Here is a 25,874-nt window from a genome sequence, read left to right on the forward strand (position 1 = left end):
GATGCGGTGCGAAGAATGGCACAAGTTATTCCCAAACCACCATACACATTCATTATAATTATTGTCACAATTTTATCCTCTCACGTATTTCATTGCTTTGGAATTGTCGGGGTTTCCAAGTTCAACAGAACCTCACAACCAAATTGTAGCAGGGTGTACTGTCTCGCCTTATGTTACCAACTCTGGTTCGTCTCTTCTCCGCAGATTATCTTTACTTACAATGGGTGGTGGGTATCCCTTTTCCTAATGAAATGGAGGAGGAGACAATTCTCAGTTCACCTGAGGTCTTAGACATCGGAATCACAGAGGAAGCAGAGAATAGCCCTGTTTCACCTACAAATAAAGAAGAAATGTTCTCTGGGCCTGAATTTGTTATTTCTGATGATACTATATGGGTGGGGAATGAAGAGATGCTGGAGGACTCGACGTCTTTACAGCATGATTATTGTAACGTGATAGAATCGGCAATGGAAAGATACCCAAAAGCCATTCCAGATGAGACACTGTATTCACCACCTCATACAATTTTATCAATAACCAAAACCCAAGTGCATTGATAAATTCGGTATTTGAAAGCCCTACAGAATTGATTCCAAATGAGACGCTGGGTTCACTAGTACAAACGGTTACCACCAGTAACCAATCCCCAATCGCGTTTATGAATTCTGAAGGCCCTCAACCTGAGTTACCGAACCAGATTGCCGCTGATTAAGCCTCAAGCAAGGATTCAGAGGTCTCTATCTTTCAAGTTATGAAAATTGTATCTGACAAGCAGGATTTGAGCTTTGTAGAGAAGGTTAATTTTCCAGAAGAGCAGATTCTTCGTCTCTGTAATGGAATTGTACCTAATTCTGCAGAAAATCAGTACCCTGATATCAGAATCAGTTTCAACTCCTTGAGTCAACAATCTTTGCCGACAATTGGTTTCCATGGGGACAAGCGAACGATGGGTAGAATATTGAAGGAGATGGGTGTTATAGATCATTCCGTTCATGCGCAAATGAAGGAAGACAAATTTGAACCAGGTTTGTATGTTGGTCTTTTGAAGCGGTGCATAATTGTTTTCGATTAGCATCAAGGTAGTCATCTCGAAGATGCATCATTGGAAATAGAGGATTTCCAGACTTCTGCAAGTGATTACTTGAGAGCTCTTTCTATATTAGAACGCTTGGAAGAACCCAACAGTAGTCATATTTCACAACTATGTTTTAAGATATGTTTGGCTCTACAGATGCAGAACAAGATCCCAGATGCACTAAGCTATTTAAGATCCCAGCTTGTATACAAATGAAGCTGAGACATCCAAAGATGAAAGTTCTGGCAAATATGCACAGACAAATAATGTTCCTGAGGGAGAACTCCATACTGGTACACTGGCTACAACTGCCGTGGATGATGAGGTTGATGTGCTTAAAGGTCTAATGTCAGATCTTTCAGATAAGATTGAAGATATCAAGGCAATGATGTCAGCTCCACCGTTGTCTGAGGTTCTTCAGGCTCTTTATGATGATAAGAACGTTTCTCAGGATAAAAATGATTGTATAAGTGTGAATTCCTCTCATGAAGTAGAAGCTAGTTATCGACTAAAAGGTAGTGCATATGTCATCTTCAAGTATACATGGTTGTGGGATCGTGTACGTGTCAGTGATGAGCTTTTGACAAACGAAATGTTAAGATTTGGCAAACGGTACTAGCTGTTCGTTCATTAGTTCCTCCACCGACAAAGGACATAGACACATGGTCGAAATTTGCTTCTCTTTGCCGGAAAAGTGGTCGTATTAGTCAAGGTCATTCCACCTTGATCAAACTGTTGCAGTATGATCCAGAATTTACTCCTCCAAATACAAGATGGTCAGCTCCGCCTCAAGTTATTTTTGCATATTTAAAGTATCAGCGGTGTACTTGGAGAGGATATGCTGTCTTTTGGTGTTGATAGTGCACTTCCGCCACAACGTGCAGTGTTTGGGTGTGAAAATTCAGAAACTGGTGACCTCTATCATCAACATGCAGATGGAATTATGGGGCTTGGCCGCGGTCAGCTTAGCATCATGGATCAACTTGTTCAGCATGGTGTGATATCCGATTCGTCCTCTTTATGTTATGATGGGAGAGATTCCAGACATGGTGTTCTCCACATCAAATCCAAATCGCAGTGTGGGGATGGAAACAGTCCATACTACAATATATATCTGAAAGGAATAAGCGTCTCTGGTAATCCACTGCCCTTGGATCCTCAAGTATTCAACAATAGATATGGTACTGTCTGGGATAGTGGAACTACATATGCTTACCTACCAGAAACAACTTTTGTAGCCTTCAGAGATACTGTGATAAAGCATCTTCATTCGCTCAAGCGAATTTATGGTCCAGATCCATCATATCCTGACATTTGCTTTTCTGGTGCTGGAAGAGATGTTTCACAGCTCAGCAAACATTTTCCACAAATTGATTTGCTACTTGGTAATGGCCAAAAAGTTCAATTGGCTCCTTAAGATTACATATTCCGGCATTCCAAAGTGCATGGTACTTACTGCCTGGGAATTTTCCAAAATGGAAAAGATCCCACTACTCTTCTTGGTGGTATTGTGGTCCGCAACATGCTCGTAACCTATGATCGGGCCAATGAAAAGATAGGATTTTGGAGGACTAATTGTTCTGAACTATGGGAGAGATTGCAGGCAGCTGTACCTCCGCCGCTTGCAAAGTCAAACTCTGAAGGAAAAAATTCAAGTGATAGTATACCACCAGTACCTACAAAGTCACACACTGGAAAAAAGAATTCTAGTGATAGCATGGATGTTTGGCCACCTGCTTTACCTCCATCAGCAATAAACGAAGGAGTGTATCGGGAAATTGGAGGAATAGAACTATACATGTCCATGACTGTTAATCCTAAGGCTTCCGGGTCCCTTGTGACTGAATTCAAAGAAGATATGGCACGGAAGCTGGAAATTGCTGTTGATCAGCAAACACAGGTTAATATTCTGAATGTCAGTAACAGAGGAGATACATTACAAATTGAATGTGCCGTTTTGCCAGCTGACACTAGTAATCATATGACAAACAGTACTGCAGAGACAATCATCTCCCTTTTAAATGGACATCAAGTTCATCTTCGTGATGCCTTTGGAACTTACCATCTATTGAGCTGGAAGATTTTGCCATCTTCGAAAAGGACATGGTTCCAGAAACATGGTTTAGTGCTCTTTGGTGTTGCTGCAGGTGTAACAGTAATTGCCTCAGCTTTGTTAATGTGTTGGTATTGTTGGAGACAAAAGCAAGAAGTACTTGGAAAATACACGACAGTAGATGCTGCAAATCTTGATGAAGAGCAAGCTGTTTCAAATAGTTCAGCAGTTTCGTAGCGCGCTACGAAACTGCGAAACTGCTGTAGGTAGTGATTTTAAACGCAGAGCAGCTATTGTGATACTGTGAGCGGGAATTTTGAAAGAGAGACACCTGTCCATCAATACAGCCTACAACACATAAGAAACATGGCAGCGTTCCATACCTTGGGTTATTAAAGAGCTGGGGACATGCTGCTACATTTTCGAAGAGTGGTGGAAGACAAAGACCGGAAAAACAGGGGTTTTATCCGAATACTATTGAACCATTAATGCATCCAGTATCCAAAGCTAGCTTGTTCATTGCATACTCTTCTCATGCTATCACAGCCACCGCCAGAAGGAGAGCAGATGTCAAAGAACGAAGTTCATTGTAATTAAAGCCATCAAAGCTACAGCTATAGTAATCCACTTGGTAGAGAATGAATCTTGATTGTAATAAATACTATGTCCAGCATGATGTAGGATTAGAATCCTAGTTGTTTTAGGTTTCTAGAGCTGTCAGTTAGTAGTAAGTGTCTTTTATTAGTTAGTTTAAAGATGAATAGGTGTCATTAGAAAAGGACTTCGAGTTCCCCTCAGATGAATGGGAGTCAGGTAGAAGAACTTTATAAATAGCTGAAACAAAGATAGAGAAAGGGTTGGATGTTTTTGAGAAACAGAGTTTATTTTGGCTTATGTAAGAACTTGTTTTCAGTAATACAAATGACTGCTTCTTCTTCTCAGGATTCATACATTGTTTCAGATGCTCAAGATATATGTGTTTTGTTTTATCCTTTATGTTTTACAACTTTATAGATACACAATCACTCAGAATTCACTCTGCTGCTCTGATTTCCTGTGTGTATTTGTAAGTTGAGGTTTATTTGAGAGGTGTCTTGAGTATTTAAACATTACATGCCCTGACTTCCATGAATGAGTGGTTTTATAGTTTGCTGAAATGATGATTAACTCCATGAGCCCAATGGAAATCTTTGTAAGGTCTGTCCAGCCAATTTATATGTTAAATTTACTTTGCAAGAGTTAGCCATCTCATCAATATTTAAAATCAATAACCCCTTTGAGAGAGCCCTCTCAGGCTAAGGAGGCTAAGCCTTAGTCAAAAGTCTGGTTTGAAATAGTTACACAGAGTCTGACTGATTAGCAGCCTTCAGTGCTTGATTTTGTGATAACATTTTGGTGCGTCTGCCGGGAGCCTGAAGATTATTCTTTCCCGAAATCATGAAGCTGAACTTCTGAAGGTAGCAGGAGCTTAGAAGGTTTTTGAGGCTGGAAAACTACCCTGGCGACTCCATTGTTGAAGAATTCGAAATTCATAGGTTCATGGTGATTCCACTGGAGTTTTGAAGGACCCAAATGTTACCATTCTTATTTCAAGGTATGCATGCATAGATTTTTCAGGAATTCATGGTTTCCCAAATCATTTTCCCAAGGATGCATATTTTCTAAGGAATGGTCCAAAATTCAACGGAGAAGATTTGAGTTTAACCTTGAAGCATATAGCAGATTTTTGTGAATTTTCAGAGCTTCTTAGAGTTGAACATGAGGATGTTTGCATTATGTTATTCTATGATTCACTTCAAGGGAAATGTAAACGGTGGATTGAAAGCTTTCCTGCCAAATCCATTAAGTCATTTCAAGACCTTTGGCTCATGTTTTTGGAGGAATGGATAGATAGGTCAGAGGTGGTGGCAGACTCTCCCTCAGTTGAAGGTTTTAAACAATGGAATAATGATCATAGTAAAGAAGAAACAAATGAATATTTTTCTTTGTCCTTGTCCTCATATCTAAAATCCTTTGACTGCAAGGTAGAGGATAAGATGAGATTTTTGGATGAATTTGCTGAGGACATTGAGAAAGACATTAAAGGTTTGGAAGAACAAATTCAGGCATACAGTCTTCATAATCATGATCATTATTTTCAGAAGCTTTCTATGACAGAACACAAGGAGAGAGAGAGAGTGCCGCTTCCTTTCTCTGCAGAACACAAGGAGAGAGTGCCACTTCCTTTCTCTTTCACGTTTAAGGAGCTGTACATTGTTGTTAAAGATCAGTTTGCACAACCTGAAAGTTACAAGAATCATCAAGCTGATCATATATTCTGGGATCCTGTAGCTGACTACATGGAAGAGTTTTACTCTCAAGTTTTTCAGTTTTTCTATGAAGATCAAAGGCAATTTCAGTGGCAGTGGTCATCACAATATCATTGTGGCTCTGAACTCCGATGCAGTAAAAAAACTCAAATATCAGATAAAACAGAGGATTGGCTACATTGGAAATTTCATATTGATTGAGCAGAAAGAAGTTGAAATTGTTAGGGTAGGTCGGTAGGTAAATGCAAATAAGCTCAAGGTCAACTGAGCATTTTTCAGTAGAAGTAGCTTTCTTTCTCCTACAGTCATGCTTGTCAAGCAAATTTCTGTTTGTCATAAATGGATAAGGCACTGGATCTGCATGTTCTTAGTGTACTGCAGGAGCACACTATCCCAAGTGGAGCCACTGTTATCACTCAAGAATTTTTTTTTTAAATTTTTCACAGAAGTTCGATTGTTTGTCAAAAGCACATAAATCCTTTCTATCAGTTTCGCAACGCAGCTCGGTTTAGGTGATTTTGTAGCGAAAAACACGGAGTTTGCACTAACTGCGCTACGAAATGGGGAATTCGTGCGAATATCACCTCTGTCTCCTATGGATTCTATGGGAACATCTGACTCAACGTGTCACAGTGCTGGATTAGCTTGCAAGCGTCTTTATCAGTTAAAAAAAAATGAGGATTTGTGGCGAATGGTTTGCCAAATGCATGGGGCAGTAAAACAACACGTGTGTTAGAAACAGTTCCAGGTGCTAAAAGGCGGAGGATGGAATTGGGATGCGGTGCGAAGAATGGCACAAGTTATTCCCAAACCACCATACACATTCATTATAATTATTGTCACAATTTTATCCTCTCACGTATTTCATTGCTTTGGAATTGTCGGGGCTTCCAAGTTCAACAGAACCTCACAACCAAATTGTAGCAGGGTGTACTGTCTCGCCTTATGTTACCAACTCTGGTTCGTCTCTTCTCCGCAGATTATCTTTACTTACAATGGGTGGTGGGTATCCCTTTTCCTAATGAAATGGAGGAGGAGACAATTCTCAGTTCACCTGAGGTCTTAGACACCGGAATCACAGAGGAAGCAGAGAATAGCCCTGTTTCACCTACAAATAAAGAAGAAATGTTCTCTGGGCCTGAATTTGTTATTTCTGATGATACTATATGGGTGGGGAATGAAGAGATGCTGGAGGACTCGACGTCTTTACAGCATGATTATTGTAACGTGATAGAATCGGCAATGGAAAGCTACCCAAAAGCCATTCCAGATGAGACACTGTATTCACCACCTCATACAATTTTATCAATAACCAAAACCCAAGTGCATTGATAAATTCGGTATTTGAAAGCCCTACAAAATTGATTCCAAATGAGACGCTGGGTTCACTAGTACAAACGGTTACCACCAGTAACCAATCCCCAATCACGTTTATGAATTCTGAAGGCCCTCAACCTGAGTTACCGAACCAGACTGCCGCTGATTAAGCCTCAAGCAAGGATTCAGAGGTCTCTATCTTTCAAGTTATGAAAATTGTATCTGACAAGCAGGATTTGAGCTTTGTAGAGAAGGTTAATTTTCCAGAAGAGCAGATTCTTCGTCTCTGTAATGGAATTGTACCTAATTCTGCAGAAAATCAGTACCCTGATATCAGAATCAGTTTCAACTCCTTGAGTCAACAATCTTTGCCGACAATTGGTTTCCATGGGGACAAGCGAACGATGGGTAGAATATTGAAGGAGATGGGTGTTATAGATCATTCCGTTCATGCGCAAATGAAGGAAGACAAATTTGAACCAGGTTTGTATGTTGGTCTTTTGAAGCGGTGCATAATTGTTTTCGATTAGCATCAAGGTAGTCATCTCAAAGATGCATCATTGGAAAGAGAGGATTTTCAGACTTCTGCAAGTGATTACTTGAGAGCTCTTTCTATATTAGAACGCTTGGAAGAACCCAACAGTCGTCATATTTCACAACTATGTTTTAAGATATGTTTGGCTCTACAGATGCAGAACAAGATCCCAGATGCACTAAGCTATTTAAGATCCCAGCTTGTATACAAATGAAGCTGAGACATCCAAAGATGAAAGTTCTGGCAAATATGCACAGACAAATAATGTTCCCGAGGGAGATCTCCATACTGGTACACTGGCTACAACTGCCGTGGATGATGAGGTTGATGTGCTTAAAGGTCTAATGTCAGATCTTTCAGATAAGATTGAAGATATCAAGGCGATGATGTCAGCTCCACCGTTGTCTGAGGTTCTTCAGGCTCTTTATGATGATAAGAACGTTTCTCAGGATAAAAATGCTTGTATAAGTGTGAATTCCTCTCATGAAGTAGAAGCTGGTTATCGACTAAAAGGTAGTGCATATGTCATCTTCAAGTATACATGGTTGTGGGATCGTGTACGTGTCAGTGATGAGCTTTTGACAAACGAAATGTTAAGATTTGGCAAACGGTACTAGCTGTTCGTTCATTAGTTCTTCCACCGACAAAGGACATAGACACATGGTCGAAATTTGCTTCTCTTTGCCGGAAAAGTGGTCTTATTAGTCAAGGTCATTCCACCTTGATCAAACTGTTGCAATATGATCCAGAATTTACTCCTCCAAATACAAGATGGTCAGCTCCACCTCAAGTTATTTTTGCATATTTAAAGTATCAGCGGTGTACTTGGAGAGGATATGCTGTCTTTTGGTGTTGATAGTGCACTTCCGCCACAACGTGCAGTGTTTGGGTGTGAAAATTCGGAAACTGGTGACCTCTATCATCAACATGCAGATGGAATTATGGGGCTTGGCCGCGGTCAGCTTAGCATCATGGATCAACTTGTTCAGCATGGTGTGATAGCCGATTCGTCCTCTTTATGTTATGATGGGAGAGATTCCAGACATGGTGTTCTCCACATCAAATCCAAATCGCAGTGTGGGGATGGAAACAGTCCATACTACAATATATATCTGAAAGGAATAAGCGTCTCTGGTAATCCACTGCCCTTGGATCCTCAAGTATTCAACAATAGATATGGTACTGTATGGGATAGTGGAAATACATATGCTTACCTACCAGAAACAACTTTTGTAGCCTTTAGAGATACTGTGATAAAGCATCTTCATTCGCTCAAGCGAATTTATGGTCCAGATCCATCATATCCTGACATTTGCTTTTCTGGTGCTGGAAGAGATGTTTCACAGCTCAGCAAACATTTTCCACAAATTGATTTGCTACTTGGTAATGGCCAAAAAGTTCAATTGGCTCCTTAAAATTACATATTCCGGCATTCCAAAGTGCATGGTACTTACTGCCTGGGAATTTTCCAAAATGGAAAAGATCCCACTACTCTTCTTGGTGGTATTGTGGTCCGCAACATGCTCGTAACCTATGATCGGGCCAATGAAAAGATAGGATTTTGGAGGACTAATTGTTCTGAACTATGGGAGAGATTACAGGCAGCTGTACATCCGCCGCTTGCAAAGTCAAACTCTGAAGGAAAAAATTCAAGTGATAGTATACCACCAGTACCTGCAAAGTCACACACTGGAAAAAAGAATTCTAGTGATAGCATGGATGTTTGGCCACCTGCTTTACCTCCATCAGCAATAAACGAAGGAGTGTATTGGGAAATTGGAGGAATAGAACTATACATGTCCATGACTGTTAATCCTAAGGCTTCCGGGTCCCTTGTGACTGAATTCAAAGAAGATATGGCACGGAAGCTGGAAATTGCTGTTGATCAGCAAACACAGGTTAATATTCTAAATGTCAGTAACAGAGGAGATACATTACAAATTGAATGTGCCGTTTTGCCAGCTGACACTAGTAATCATATGACAAACAATACTGCAGAGACAATCATCTCCCTTTTAAATGGACATCAAGTTCATCTTCGTGATGCCTTTGGAACTTACCATCTATTGAGCTGGAAGATTTTGCCATCTTCGAAAAGGACATGGTTCCAGCAACATGGTTTAGTGCTCTTTGGTGTTGCTGCAGGTGTAACAGTAATTGCCTCAGCTTTGTTAATGTGTTGGTATTGTTGGAGACAAAAGCAAGAAGTACTTGGAAAATACACGACAGTAGATGCTGCAAATCTTGATGAAGAGCAAGCTATTTCAAATAGTTCAGTAGTTTCGTAACGCGCTACGAAACTGCGAAACTGCTGTAGGTAGTGATTTTAAACGCAGAGCAGCTATTGTGATACTGTGAGCGGGAATTTTGAAAGAGAGACACCTGTCCATCAATACAGCCTACAGCACATAAGAAACATGGCAGCGTTCCATACCTTGGGTTATTAAAGAGCTGGGGACATGCTGCTACATTTTCGAAGAGTGGTGGAAGACAAAGACCGGAAAAACAGGGGTTTTATCCGAATACTATTGAACCATTAATGCATCCAGTATCCAAAGCTAGCTTGTTCATTGCATACTCTTCTCATGCTATCACAACCACCGCCAGAAGGAGAGCAGATGTCAAAGAACGAAGTTCATTGTAATTAAAGCCATCAAAGCTACAGCTATAGTAATCCACTTGGCAGAGAATGAATCTTGATTGTAATAAATACTATGTCCAGCATGATGTAGGATTAGAATCCTAGTTGTTTTAGGTTTCTAGAGCTGTCAGTTAGTAGTAAGTGTCTTTTATTAGTTAGTTTAAAGATGAATAGGTGTCATTAGAAAAGGACTTCGAGTTCCCCTCAGATGAATGGGAGTCAGGTAGAAGAACTTTATAAATAGCTGAAACAGAGATAGAGAAAGGGTTGGATGTTTTTGAGAAACAGAGTTTATTTTGGCTTATGTAAGAACTTGTTTTCAGTAATACAAATGACTGCTTCTTCTTCTCAAGATTCATACATTGTTTCAGATGCTCAAGATATATGTGTTTTGTTTTATCCTTTATGTTTTACAGCTTTATAGATACACAATCACTCAGAATTCACTCTGCTGCTCTGATTTCCTGTGTGTATTTGTAAGTTGAGGTTTATTTGAGAGGTGTCTTGAGTATTTAAACATTACATGCCCTGACTTCCATGAATGAGTGGTTTTATAGTTTGCTGAAATGATGATTAACTCCATGAGCCCAATGGAAATCTTTGTAAGGTCTGTCCAGCCAATTTATATGTTAAATTTACTTTGCAAGAGTTAGCCATCTCATCAATATTTAAAATCAATAACGCCTTTGAGAGAGCCCTCTCAGGCTAAGGAGGCTAAGCCTTAGTCAAAAGTCTAGTTTGAAATAGTTACACAGAGTCTGACTGATTAGCAGCCTTCAGTGCTTGATTTTGTGATAACAAGAGGCATAAGACTTGCCTAAGAGGATAGCATGACTGTTGATAGAGCCATACTAACTGTAAATAGCCATGGTGACATTTTTTTAGTGTAACAGATTGCCCCCTAAAGTGCGAAGCCTGTAATAGATTAGGGTTTTGTATTATCTAGGAAGGGTGAAGCGCTTTATCATTTCAAGGATTATCTCGTGGAGAGCCTGGTTAGAACCTGTAGTTTTCAACACAAAATACATGTATAAGATTATATCATCACTGAGGTAGGCATTCCCATACTCAGATCAAAACTTTAACTAACAGACTAACTACTCTGATACATGAATGATCTTGCAGTACATCATAATCATAGACTTTTGTAGACACAGTATGGGCGCAACCATTTGTTTATAATTGGTCTACTATATAATGAATACAAAACTCCTCGCAGCCTGGATGGTGGAAACTAGATCCAGGGCCTTCATTTCTACTTCCCGAATTGGTACGATTCTAGCCATGCGAATAAATGAGTTGATGTCGAACATGGTAGAAACCACTTGATTACCAGTCGATGATGTAAACTGTTAACAAGTGTGAGAGAAACCACCAGTAATGTCAATGGTTCTCAAAGTACCCAGTACAATCCATGAGATGTGAATGAATGAGTTGATGTCGAACATTTCACGGAATCCTTCGATCGAAAGTCAATGATGTAAACTGACGTCAAAGGCGAGAAACCTGCCATTGATGCATGCAGACTTCAAGGTACTGACGATTTCTAAGTCATCTCTCTAGATAATGTGCTGATGTCGATAGAAAGCGACCCGTTGCAGGGAAGCCCACAACACGAAATCATTATTCAAGTTGAAGAAATGTTGCTGTAAGGACTGACTCAGGGATGGTCAAATGGATGACAAGTATTTTGCAGATGAAAGTTTTGCTTGCAGACCTCTTGAACACATAGCGACACGACAGATGGCTTGGTGATGAATAACTCAAAGTTAATCCCCAGAACCCGGCTGAAGACTTTCAAAGTGGTTTGATCAACTGTGAGGTAAAGAATTTCCCAACCCAGGTGAATGAAAAGTGTCGTGTCCAAGAGTGGTAATAAAGTTTCTTCTGAGACAAAAGATAACAAACAGGTTCATTCTTCTCTCTTTTCCCCCACCATTTCTGGAAAGTACCTCTTTATTTTTTAACAAGCTTGAGGAGGATAACATATGCTTGATTATAAGCTCATCCTTCAGATGAGTCCAACCTAGTTTTGATTCGAACCCTAGGAAGGAGTGGTTCGTTCCAGTTTGTAATTGAACAGGTCCTTTACTGTGAAATGTTTAACGAGCCCAATATAGGAAAAACTCGGCGTTTTTCAATTTTAGAGAGTCTGAAAAACTTAAGAAGACTCCAAGTTGAACTTTTTCGTAGATTTGTGTCCCTCAAGCCCGAAAAAGTATAAAATAATACCTGGGGGAACCGCTTGATCTTGCGACCAAGGAGTACTTTCATAATTAGTGCCACTGACCTGAAAAGTAAAAAGCGATCAAGGACACGTCATTTTATTTCCAATATCGAGTTTGAAACGACAAAAACCCGGCAATCTTTTCCTGTTTTTACGGTCAGAAAAGGGCTATAAGGGGACCATCTTTTAATTCCGTTTTAACGAGTGTAAAAGAAACGCTCGGCAATCTTTTCATATTTTAGGAGTCAGAAAAGGGCTTAAAATATGACTCTGATATTTTGGTTCGTGAAAAATGACAATTTTCCCTCTAAATCCCTTTGTCCTGCACAAAAACGACACATTACTCATACCTGTTTAAGATAGGCAAAAATACATTGAAAAATAGCCTTCCATGGTGAAAAATGAACAAACCTAGCATTCATTCATCCAAAAAACCTATAAAAAGACTTTTTACCATGTCATTTTTACCATTTTACTGTTGAGGTTGAAAAAAGGGCTTTTGGCAAGAAACTTCCCGTGGTCGCTGCAGAGAATCTGACCGTCAGAATCGAACGCCGTCTCTTCCAGGTATTTCACAACATCCTCCTTTTCAATTTCATCCGATTAAAAGTTTGTTTTAGGTTTTAGTTTTGATTTTTGGGGGGTTTTGGGTTTCAAAAATCGCTCTGCGGGGTACGCAGGTGCCCTAAGGGTGACCTGCGTCCCCCGACTTTTTCCCACACAGGAAAAAGGTCGGGGGACGCAGCCCACCTTCAGGCCAGCTGTGTCCCGACGCTCTGTGTTCTAAACGCGGGGTGCATCCCCCGCGAAAGGTGGAAATTGAAAACCCCAAACCCCAAATCAACCATTTAAAATTTCCCAAACTAATTCTAATCTTTGTTTCTTGGTGTGTAGGGCACTCACCATGTTGGATTGGAGAGAAAGAGAGCACGAGGACGTTGATTTAGCCGCAATTAATCATCAACCTTCCATTGATGCCCTAAAAGCATGTAGACTATATAAATACTGGGCCATACCTGGCATGAGGGCTCAGGTGAGATTCTTGGAGTGGCTGGTTGAGAGATGGAACATTCATGAGCAATGCTTTTACATCGCAGGGCACCAACTCGAGATAGAGCCCTCTAACATATACTTTCTCACTGGCTTGCCAAATAGGGGCGAGCAACTCAATCTAGCCGGGACTAGGCCGGGTGGCCAATCTGTTGCTAGTCTCCGGGCAGATTGGTGCACACCCAATGCACACCATGCGAAAGGCGTAGAAATCAAACACATCTCTCTGCGTGAACTCAAGGTTATAGCTTTCACGGTTACCAGAATTTGCGGTGCAGCCGCTTTACATATTGCCACCGGGTCCCAAATGCGGATGGCAATTGACTGTTTCCAAGGCACCATTTTCAACTGGTGTGATGCTGTGTCGGCTAATATGAAGAGCCAACTGACTAGGGCAAAGAACGGACAACTAAAGACCTTTGGATATGGGCCTCTAGTTGTGAGCTTTGCCTTAGAGAGAGTTCCGATGCTGATCCCTCAGCAACTCACTGTTGAAATCTTGGGTCCTCGGGAGCCAAAGCTGATACGATGGGTTACGGTGATGGCCCAGCATCCTGACGAGGGCACGGCGATTGTTCGATTCCCTGATAGTTATTTTCACTGGTTAGAGGACCAGGTTTTTTCGATCCAGGACTTTCCGTATGCCGGAGTAGATTTTCGAGGTGATCCGGACATGGTTCTTCCACAGGGAGAACAATGGGACGACAGAGGTACTTTATTTTCCACAAGTTTTCAAATTATATATATATTTTTTGTTTTTTATATATATCGTCTCAAAACTGACAGTAAAAATTTTCAAAATGCAGATGTTGGTCCACAGCGCCCAGCCAACCTCCGGCCTTTTGAGAGGAGACATCCAGTTGCACCGGTACCGGCCCCACAGGACGTGGTTGCAGAGTCACTAGCTGAGTTGGAGCAGGATCTAGAGCGTCTGACGGTGGATATACCTGAGACTACCATAGATGATATTCCTATCAGACTTCAGCGCTATGTAGTCGCAGTCCCTGGACCGTTTAGGAGGTTTTTGTGTAAGGTAGCCTGTGCAGTGGTGTCGTATAGAGAGCACCACCAGTGATTGGCTAGTCACTTTTGTAGACACATATGACATTTTTGGCTTTTTGTACTTATCATTTTTGCCGATCATAAGGTGTTTTTCAACCTATGATCGAAGACGATGTATATTTTTTGACACACTCCTATCTATATATATCACTATTACCGGCTTATCTTGTTTAACATATGTGATGAAATGTTTTTAAATTTACTTGCATGATTATTGTAAATGTCTGTCCAACATTCGAGAAGCAATTGCATCTGCTAATGTATTTAAAGACCTTGGAATATGTTGATATTCAATGTAATCAAATTCACGTTCCAAGAGACGCACTCTCAAAAACAATCTTAATAACACAGGATTTCTAATGGCATATACTCTATTAAGCTGTAATACAACAAGTTCAGAATCTAACCTCACTATCAAACGTCGAATTCCAAATGTAATAGATTCAGACAATAATTCAACCACTGCACTGTATTCTGCAATGTTGTTCGTCATTTGACCGAGGCTTACCCCATGCATAGAAAATAACTCGTCAGAGGGCGAATAGATAACCCAAGCTGCGGAAGAGATATTCTGTGTACTACGACAAGCACCATCAGCAAATCCAATGTATGTTTGGAGAGGCGTCGACATCTGCAATATCAAGAGTAAAACCAAGATAAGCCAGAATAACGACGAAAAACACACTCTCTAGGCTAAGCACACTAACTACACTAACAAACATACTAGCTAGAAAGAAAACCTAACCTAACTAAAAAATTCTCCATACCCACCATTTAAGCATAATACCTCTTTAGGTAAAGTCCATTTCTGGGTTTACCCAAAGAGTCCCCATCAAAATCTACCAGCTCATAAGCCCCTTTTGCTAGCTTTCGCTTTACAATGTAGGGTCCATGCCACATAGGAACGAATTTTCCAGCACCTAGCTTATCGTTAGCTTGATCATATAATAGCACTAGGTCTCCCTCCGAAAAACTTCGAGGGGTCACATTTATATCATACCGAGCTTTCATTCGCTTCGCGTGAGTCTCGATTGTCAATGCAGCGTCACGTCGAGTCTCATCTAATTTAGCTAAGTATAATAAACGTTTCTCCTCTTCGGAAGTAGCTGGAAGTAATTCGACAGCCATTTGAAGTGATGGGATTTCGCATTCAATGGGTAACACAGCTTCCAAGCCATAAACTAGCTGGAAAGGAGTGAACCCTGTTGAAGTTTTTACTGAGGTTCGGTATGCCCATAGCGCTGAAAATAACATGTTGTGCCAATTCGACCGATGAATACCAATGGTTTGTCGGATCATGATAACCAGAACTTTGTTGATAGACTCAACCAAACCGTTGGCTTGCGGATAATAAGGAGTAGAGCTATCGTGGCGCAAACCAAGCTGGCTTGTAAGCTCAGTCATCATGATGTTTCGAAAATGGCTCCCATGGTCAGTAATGATTGCTTGTGGGACACCAAACCTAGTTATAATATGATTGAATATGAAAACTGCAGCTGTTTTTCCGCTTGCGTCGAATGTAGGCATCGCCTCGGCCCATTTAGTAAAATAATCAACCGCGAGGATGATATACGCATGCCCCCCGGCCGAGTGAGGGTTACAAGTAATAAAATCGATACCCCATTTGGCGAATGGACCAACGGCAATTATAGGGTGGAGAGGAGCAGGTGGTGCGCGCATCTTGCGATCAAACACTTGACAGTTGTGGCACTTCCGGACTGCAATGATACAATCTTTGAACATGGAGGGCCAGAAGTAGCCAGCGCGCAACACCTTCTGAGCTGTGGCATACCCAGACATATGACCGCCACATGCTCCAGAGTGACAATCATTCAAAACCCTCTCAGCCTCTTCGTGAGTTAAACAACGTCGAAAAACTAAGTCTGCCCCCCGACGATAAAGTGTATCTCCAATAATCTTGTATTGCTGGGATTGAAACCGAATTTTTCGACGTTCCGCCTTTGAAGCTTCAGGCCGAAAGGTTTGGGTTTGGAGATAGATGATTATATCCCCGTACCACGGATCTAAAGTACTGATAAGAAACAAAGATTCGTCCGCAATGGACTCCTCTGCCACAGTTTCTGTGTCAGCATGCGGGAAATCACACATCAATTCCGCAAAAACTAAGGATTTCTTAGACTTGGACTTCTCAAACTCCAAGTCGAACTCTTGCAGGATAACGATCCATTTAGAGTACTTGCCCCCTAGCAGTTGTTTTGTCAAAATATAAATCATAGGGTTGCAATCCGAAATAACTGTAGTTTTACGGAGAAGAATGTAGTGACGAAAACGCTGGACAGCTTGAACGGCTGCCAGGGCCAATTTCTCCACATGCGAATATTTTAGCTCAGTGGGATTTAAGGTCCTACTAAGATAATATATCACATGTTCCGCTCCGAATTCATCTTCTTGAACTAACACCATTCCAATAGTGGAATGCGAAGCTGCGAGGTATAAGAAGTAGTCCTGGTTGTAGTTGGGAGGATGCAACAACGGTGCATGGGTCAACGCGTGTTTAAGTGCATCAAAAGATTGTTGGGCAATCTCGTCCCAAAAGAATTGAGCGTTCTGTTTCAACAACCGTGTAAAACCTTTAGTGACCTCGGCGTAGTTTGGAATGAATCGGCGTAAAAAGTTCGCTTTCCCTTGCAAACTTTGGAGTTGGCGCAAACTCGAAGGAGGAGGCAATTTGATGATAGCTTCGACCTTCGAGGGATCGACGCGAATGCCGGCTTTTGAAACAACAAATCCCAGCAATCGACCTGTCTCTATACAAAAAACACACTTGTGGGGATTCAACCGAATTCGATAATGCCTACACCTCATAAAGATTGCTCGTAAGTGGACAAGGTGATCAGCTCGATGTAAAGAATGAGCAGGCAAATCATCGAGATACGGTTGCACAATGTGCTTGATGTCATGAAATGCATAAGACATCGCCCGTTGAAAAGTGGCCCCGGCATTCTTAAGTCCAAAAGGTAATTTGCAATAAGCAAATGTCCCCCATGGACAAATGAATGCCGTTTTTGGTTGGTCGGCAGGTAGAATATTGATTTGATTATAGCCCGAAAAACCATCCATAAAGGAAAACATTTCACTTCCGGCACAATCATCAATAATTTGATCGATATAAGGCGTAGGATAGTTGTCTTTTGGACAAGCTCGATTTATATCCCTATAATCGATACAGATTCTTATTGTTCCTTGTTTCTTGTTGACCGGAACAATATTCGATACCCAATCCGTTAACGGGATCGGATAAATGAAACCTGCTTTCAACAGCTTCTTGACTTCTGCTTTAATCGCAGCCGCTTTCCGAGGGTGAATCTGACGCAACCGTTGCCGGACGGGTTTAGCATTCGGGTAGGTCTTTATTTCATGAACAACAATGGCAGGATCGATTCCCGGCATTTCCTCGTAAGACCAGGCAAACACATCGCGAAATTCTTGGAATAGGGCCTTGTAAGTTTGGATTTCATCTTCTGTACATGAGGCACCTATATGAATGTTTTCCTCAATTCCGGGCTTCACTGAAATATCAATGGGAATAGTGCGAGAAATATTCCCTAAATTCAACTCTGAATCAGAATGTTTCGTTGGATTCTGAGCGTCTTTGACATATTCAGCGGTAAAGATAGATGAAAAATCATTTTCAAAGGCATCATCCTTAGGTAAAAACGAAGATCTGTGATGGAGATCTTCCCATGGTAGATCGTCTACACTTAGGATTTCGCGAAGTTGTTCGTCAGATGACACGACTTCGGGAAACGCTATCCGTTCTAAGGTTGAGGTGAAAAGTGATTCTTCACTGACCACATTCATTTGGTCGATTTGGGTTGAACACGAGTCGGTAAAAGACATGACAGCTTCATAAGCAATTTCATATGGACTCAAAGCATAGCATCACCGAATGAGTCTATCTCAGATTCAGATGGGACAATCCAAGGATCATCATAAATAATGTTGTCTGATGTAATCATATGAATTGATGCAAATGAAGGGTCTGCGTTGATTGGAGGGAAAGGAAAAGTTCCCAGTAAACCGGAATCTTTAACTAAACCTACGCCAACGTCCCTATAAGGGATTGTCGTCTTACCGACATGCTGGATACTCTCTGAAGAGGCTGGGTCGGATGAAAAGTATGTCAGCTGATCAATAGTCACGATCTTACCGTTATATGGAAACTTAATTACTCTGAAGACTGATGAAACGACCGCTGTCATAGCATATGACCAACTTCGACCCAAAAGAAGGTTGTAGTCTAGAGGGGCATCAACCACCTTCACATCCAGACTAACGGTTTTACCTTCTACCCCTATAGGCAATTCCTGTAGAATATCAAACGGACGGAACCCACGGCCATCAAAGGCCTTAAGTATGGTCAGGGATTGGTTCAATGAAGGAGAAACAAGTGATCTCCAACATTGAATCGACATAATACACGTAGAAGCTCCCTCATCAATCACAGTCCGATGAATAGGCCTGTTTTTGACTATCACTGGAATTTGGAAAGCCATTTGATGGGGGAGACGCGGTGTACTATTTTCTAGATCGAAGATTATTAGATTCGGGTCCTGAACATCAACAGCTCCGATAGCCGACAAAAGTAATTTTCGTTGTGCTGGGCATGATTGCAGCACTTCTAAAGCCGACATTGCTGAGGGTGAAACAGCTAAGTCCTCAACAATGTTGTAATTCTGGGCCGCTCTCGCATGTGGATTGAAAGCAGACCTTCGAAGTACACCCTTGGCGGGCGGTTTAATTACTAAGTCCGGGTTAGGTTTCTCGATCTGTAGTGGATCGGAACCAGGAGCTGAGGTTGATGGGTTAGAGTGAGAAGATTCTGCTTCCTTACCATCAACAGGATTCTTACTACCATAATCTTGCGATCGAGTCGCAATCCTCACATGAGACATCATCAAAATGGGTTCTTCACTGGCATTCGAGGAAGAACCTATCATCTTATTCTCCTGCTCCGGAAATGGATTTTTTAACACAGCAGGAGTGGGAGAACCTTTGACTATTTTCACAACCTCGGCCCGATGAGGGCAATCTCTTGTAAAATGATCCTCTTCACAAATAAGACAAGGATATCGAGGTTTGCGCTTTTCGTCATTGGTTTCCGACTTTTCCGTTTTCTCCTTCGGAGCCTTGTCTGCTTTAGCCTTCTTCTTTCCTTTCTTCTTTCCACCGTTTTTTGATTTGGCCGTAGATGACTCTACAGCGTGAATATCGGCGGTAAGTTCAGGAGAAGACTCTCCTGTCGGGGAATCGGGAAAAGTGATTATAGGAGTAGTTGAAGCCTTGGAAGACTTCTTCTTGCTCTTTGTATTCACGATACCAATCATACCATCAGCGGCATGAGATCCCGAAGGAGCAGCAGCGATTTGATTCGATTTTGGAAGATCCGGAATCTTCTCGTGTAACGTACCCGACTGAGTATAAACTAAGTCAAGGTATTGCGCCTGAGCAATGACTTGCTCCTCAGTAACTACTCCGGCCTTAGCTACATCTTCAGTAATCTTCGGTAATAATGATTTAACAAACCATTCAGCTAAGATTTGGTCTGGGATAAAAACTTTCACTAACCTTCTTCGACGTCTCCACTCATGAATGTGATCAGAAATATACGTGGACGTCGATTGTTTTAGTGAAGTTAATAATTCCGTGCCGTTATCGTATCTGACCGGCAACTGAAAGTGAGTTAAGAACGAGGTAGCTAACTGGCTAAAATTGTAAAAAGAGGCCCGTGGTAACTCAATGTACCACTTGGCCGCGAGACCAATGAGTGTACGCTGGAAAAGACGTAAGCGGATCGAATCATCCGAGATAGAATTTGAAGCACACCAGAGGTGGTAAGTCATCACATGATTGGACGGATCCTCTCCAGACTTACCTTCGAACTTGGGTATATCACTGGGCAACTTATTTGGCATTGGCGGCCAGAACTGAAGATATTGAATTGGATCGTTCGTTAGGCGCGTCAAGTCTGGTAAATCCAAAGTTGCGATAAACGGTAACTGCCGGTTAGGATCTCTAAAACTCTGGGTCACAAGACCAGTCCCAGGAGGAGGATATCCAGGATAACTAGGAACAAGAGTCGCATTTGGGATATTATATCCTCCTGGAAAACCAGGATTAACCGGACCGTACTGGGGTTGTTGAGGTTGTTGATAAGTGTACCCAGGATACGGTTGATACTGGTAAACCGGCTGTTGGACAGCTTGCCCAGGTTGGTACTGTCCCTGGTACGGTTGTTGAACAAATTGAGGTTGAGTAGTGACAACCGTACTTATACCAGGCTGACCTGTAGGCATCTGGACCGTGGTTTGAATCGTAGATCCAGACAATGGTAAAGATGTCTGAGGCGTGGTCGCAGAGACAGTAGAAACCGGAGCTGTCGATACTCCAGAAGTAAGTGCGGCAGATGTAGCGGTAGTTGCAGCAGCCGTTTGAGATGGAGTACTAGGTGCGATTGGCGGCTGAGTAACTACCGAAGTTACAGAAGTTTGAACATTTGACTGGACAGGTTGCGGTTGCTGGGGTGGACCAGAAACTACGGGTTGTCCAGCTTGAGGTACCAACTGTAAACTTGGCTGCAACACCTGTTGACCCTGTGATGGATCCCACACTAACATTCCGGGGTATTGACCCATAACAGGTTGAGGATACTGAGATCCATAACCGGATTGAGGATAGGATTGATAATTGTAAGGTGCAATTCCCATACCTGGAACATATGACTGACCTTGAGGTGGTTGATAACCTTGACCTAAGTATTGACCTTGAGGTTGATAACCTTGAGGTAAATACGGATACTGGGGTTGACCTTGACCTTGAGGTTGATACCCTTGAGGTTGATACCCTTGGGGTTGATACCCTTGGGGTTGCCATCCTTGAGGTTGTCATCCTTGAGGTTGATATTGATACTGAGGTTGACCCTGGGGTACATATTGAGGCTGGGGTTGACCTTGAGGCATGTATTGCACCATAGGAGCATACTGACCTTGAGGTTGCCCCCCAGACACGATTTGTGTACCTTGAGGTTGCCCCCCAGGCGTTAACTGAGGTTGCCCCCCAGGCGGTAATTGGCCACCTTGAGGTTGGGAAACGGGAACTGAACCTGACATCATGTAAATGTCTCCTACACCCAATGGTATATTACCACTGTTTCCAGCTAATAACCCATGATCAACGGGTTGAGGAGATGCTCCTGCAAAGGTACCAGAAAGTGATTGATACCCGGTGGGAACAGAAGGACCGCCATGTAAGAAAGATTCAGGACTTTGAGTAAACACGGACGACTGACCAGACATATTTACAGGAGTATAAATACCTCCAGGTGGAAAAGGAGTACGAGGTGTAGAAAAACCTACCCCTGAGTTGTCTAAATAATTGGTTAACGAAAGGTACCAAGTAGTACTTCTAGGAGGACTGTAAAAGATGGATTCACACTCCCTTAGATCAATAGTAAGTTGATCTTCAAGGTTAGAGACGCCTATTTCTTCCTCTGGAGCAAGTTCTTCGATAGCAATCAAACCAGTAGGAAGATTTTCGGTGATAACTCGTTCTATTCTCGGTGAATCTGGAACACTAGAAGTCGGAGTAACAGGTTCAGATATTTCAGGTTCTTCGCCTGTATCACTAGCAGATGAAAAACTACCAACAAGTTCAGAAACTGTAACAACTTCGAGATTATAACCTGTCTCTAAGCCTTGGTAATCTGAATGGACTACCAAGGAAGATTCTCCTTCTTCAGGTGAACCTACTCTACTGCCACTAGGAGGAGTTACAAGGACCTTTAAACCTTCTAGATTACCGGGGTCGTCTCTAGGAGGTGATCCCCTAAGTCTACGGGATCTTCTCAACAATTCGGCCACAGAAACAACTTCAGGAGACTGGCCCCGAAGTCTACGGGACTGTCTCGGTAATTCCGCCACAGCTAAAAAATTTTAACTACTACACACGAAAACAAAGTAAAATCTCAAATCAAACCACCTAAAGTCTCTAAAGAACCAAACAAATTTGAATCACACGCCTAAAGAATCTAGGGCATCAAACCAAGCACAAACAGTAGCCTTCCAGACCGAAAGCGCTAGTTGGTGATGAAACCCAACATCGCCGGATTCAGTACAGAAGTGGCGGGTGGAACAGTTACCCCAGCAACCTGCTTAATGAATAGACCGGCACAAGTTCCTCCACTTTAACCGTCTCGAGTGAAGTGAACCCCCCGGAAAATCCAAGTGAGTCTAGCCGACGTCTGCTCCAGGTACAGTGGGATCTTCCCTCCACCGTCACCTCGGTAGAATCCTAAAGATAATGGTCACTAAGGTTACCAACCGCAACAAATGCACCTGGGGGAACAGTCTACACTGCGACAGCACGCAAGGGCAGAGTATCAAGCTCAATCCCCTTGCCGTTTCCTTGACAATAATCCAAGGTTTACCGACAAGTGACCCCTGGCTCCTCGACAATGGTTAATCCGAGGTTTACCGTTTGTAATACGTGTGTGTCTGGCGTCGTTCCCAACGAGGGGGGATTGATCCCCTCACTGGTTCAGACACGAGCTCGTGCTTCTCCTTTAAGAGGAGCTTTCCCAGAGTACAAATGAGACAATTGGATTTATTCTATCACAAGATAAGCTACTTGTTTGGTTTTGTTGTCTTGGAGAGTTAATTACTCTCCTACTCCAAGACATTAGCCTGATCTAAATTGGTGTTTCAGAGCCCTAGTAAATAAAAGTTACTACGTCGATTTTACTTTAAGCATTAATTTTATGGTTTTTCTTAAAGACAAAAGGTAGCGGAAGTGAAACCAATGGTGTGTAGACTCAACTCAAACCACTACAAAGATGAACCTAAGATGATTTACGCTACTTTTCTTTTTCAATGAAATTCTTAACTAAGAGAGTTGAGAGATGCAAATTTGATAGAAAACAACTTTCTTAGTAAAGACAATCAAAGAAACAATTCTCTTTATCTTTTCAAGCATACAAACATGACCACTCCTTACGTGCACGAAAAACTCTTTTTCTTTCAAAACTCTTCAAAGCTACTTGAAACAAAACTTTTCAAAGGAGATGTTTTTGTATTTTCTCTATTTAATAAAGCATATAAATCTATTTTAACAAAAATCAATCTCAAAAGCTATAAAATTTATGAAAACTTCACTCACAAGCAAATCAAAAAGGAAATTACTCTAAGCAAACCTAACGAGGCAAAAGCCTACAAAGATGATTCTAGGTTGTTTTACTTGACCAAAATCAAGTCAAGGACCAGCTAATGCAGAATCAAAAGACTAGTCAAAACAAAACTCAAATCTTTTTGTTCTTTTTGTAAAATGGAATTCAATACTCAATCAACAAGCACTTCGAAATTTGCCAAAGAGACAACTCAATGGTAAGTTGCTCTCACAGGTAGACTTTATGACAGGTCTGACTTCTAAGAATGCTGACAAAACCAAAGAGATCTAAGGCTTGACAACTTCTACCGCCAAAGTCACTGCAAGACCTACTCAAAAATCAAACCCTAGGGCTTAAACTTCTATGAAATCCACTAAAACACTCAATGCTATCGAAACAAGTTCAGGTGAAGATCTTTGACAAGAGACTAATGGATCTGGGCAGTAAAAACTGAGAAAAAGCAAAATCTAAGAGAAAAAATGCAAAAAATGGAATTTTCTCAAATTTTAGCAGAGGACGCAGGCAACCCGTTAAAATAGGTGCGGGCCCGCTCTGTGCATACAGCGACAGTGCGTCCAGGGACGCACTGTGCAATACTCAGAGGGTGCGTCCTACTGGAAAATTCAAGAAAAACTAAAATGAAACTAACCTTAAGCTAACCCACCCAAAAACAAAGTCACAGAGCCAAAAACCAGAAAAATAAACCAATTTTCTCAGGGCAAAGTTCATACAAAGGAAAAGACTTTCACATCAATGGAGTCCCCAGCGGAGTCGCCAATTTGTCAGGCGGAAAGAGTCGATTGTGTGGACACAACCAACCTCCCTAGGAGCCTAAGACTCTCTAGTGACAAACAAGACAAACAAGAGCAATCCTTCTCTAAACATGCATTTACTATATAAGAAATCAAGTGTTTAGATCCTACCTGTAATCCAACGCTGTTGTAGCAGTCCAGCTCCGCTGATCCGGATGAGCTCCTCCTTCACTTTGAAACCTGCATACACTAACAATCAAACGATTAAATAGCACTTGATAATCTCATAGAATAAAACATATTTAACACATAGACCAAGGAGTACATGAAATAACTCATAAATAACAAGTTATTGAGAAGAATGGACTCATTTGCATTAATAGGTAACAAAAGGAACAAATACAACCTGAGCCTTGGTGTTGTGCAAGTCCCTCCCAGGGTCCATCAAGAGTTCTCCTTTACTTTGACAAAGCTCACCCACTTCCAAATAGAACAAGCAAAGATGGCAATCTCTCCTCACAAGCTTCTAAATGGGAGTCCTAATTCCAGCAACATCTACCCTTAGAAATGTATAGCTTCCAACCTCTCCTCCTTCTGGCCCAATGCCTGTATTTATAGTGCTCAAGAGGAAGTTATTTAGGTCCACCATCAATGGGATAATCACCTCTTTGGATGGGATAGCTCCCTTATTGATGGGATAAGTTCCTCTTTGGTAGGGGTACATGAACCATCTGGAGGCGCTCAATACACGTCGAACAACCTTCTAGAATGCTCTAGAAATGACCACAAGTAACTTTTTAAAGATGAAACTTGCGCATTTTGACCTTTACAGGGGGACACACCTGCCCCTTTACATACAGAGCGTACAAGTACGCAGCTTTTGTGAACATTGGGTGCGTACCCGCAGGTAAGGTTGAGAGAACCTGCGTACCCAGAGATAAATACATTTATAAAGACTTTCTCTCTTTTTGGAGTTTGACATGGAGAACAAAGGCATAAGACTTGCCTAAGAGGATAGCATGACTGTTGATAGAGCCATACTAACTGTAAATAGCCATGGTGACATTTTTTTAGTGTAACACACAGCCTCAGTGGAATGCACCTCAGTGGGGGTGGAGGCCCCAGTACAACACTCCTCCCGCCATTTTGCCTCCACCACCAGTTCAACCTCAACCATTACCTCCTGCTCCTCCAAGGCAACCTCAAATGCCTGCTCAACCGAACCCGAACCCCAACAATAGACAGGCCCAGCAGGTATACACTGGGGAAACATCATGCCCTACCTATGCTGTGGAGATCCAGGAGATCAATCTTCGATCTGGAAAGACTCTTCCGGATCGCCAACCTCCTTCCCCAGAGGACGAGGAGGACAAATAGGAAAGTGAACCAAAGGCTATTCCACCCTTTCCTGAGAGACTAACAGCCACCACACAACCCAACCCAGAGGAGGATGAGCTTCTGGGAGAGCTCAAACAGTTGTGTGTGAAAATACCACTTCTACAAGCCATCAAGGATGTGCCCATATACAACAAACTGGTTAAGGAAAAGTGTTTTAAACACCTAGGCAGACGAAAGAGAGATGCTTCAACCATAAATGTCTTAGGACAACTGTCTGACCTTATGTTAGGACAAGTCATCTGCCCAGAGTACCTAGATCCTGGGAGTCCTGTAG

General features: G+C 41.9%; 2 pseudogenes; both read left to right on the plus strand.

Annotated features, from left to right (window-relative positions):
- The first annotated feature begins 251 nt into the window (after positions 1 to 251).
- On the plus strand, positions 252 to 3,365 carry LOC149158748 (uncharacterized; annotated as a pseudogene).
- A 3,098-nt stretch (positions 3,366 to 6,463) lies between these two features.
- Positions 6,464 to 9,577, plus strand: LOC149158749 (uncharacterized; annotated as a pseudogene).
- Positions 9,578 to 25,874: the final 16,297 nt, after the last annotated feature.

This window comes from Pinus tabuliformis, chromosome 5_2 (genome assembly GCF_031772625.1).
Source record: "Pinus tabuliformis cultivar Carrire ecotype Pingquan chromosome 5_2, CPIR1, whole genome shotgun sequence".
NCBI classification, from domain to species: Eukaryota; Viridiplantae; Streptophyta; class Pinopsida; order Pinales; family Pinaceae; genus Pinus; species Pinus tabuliformis.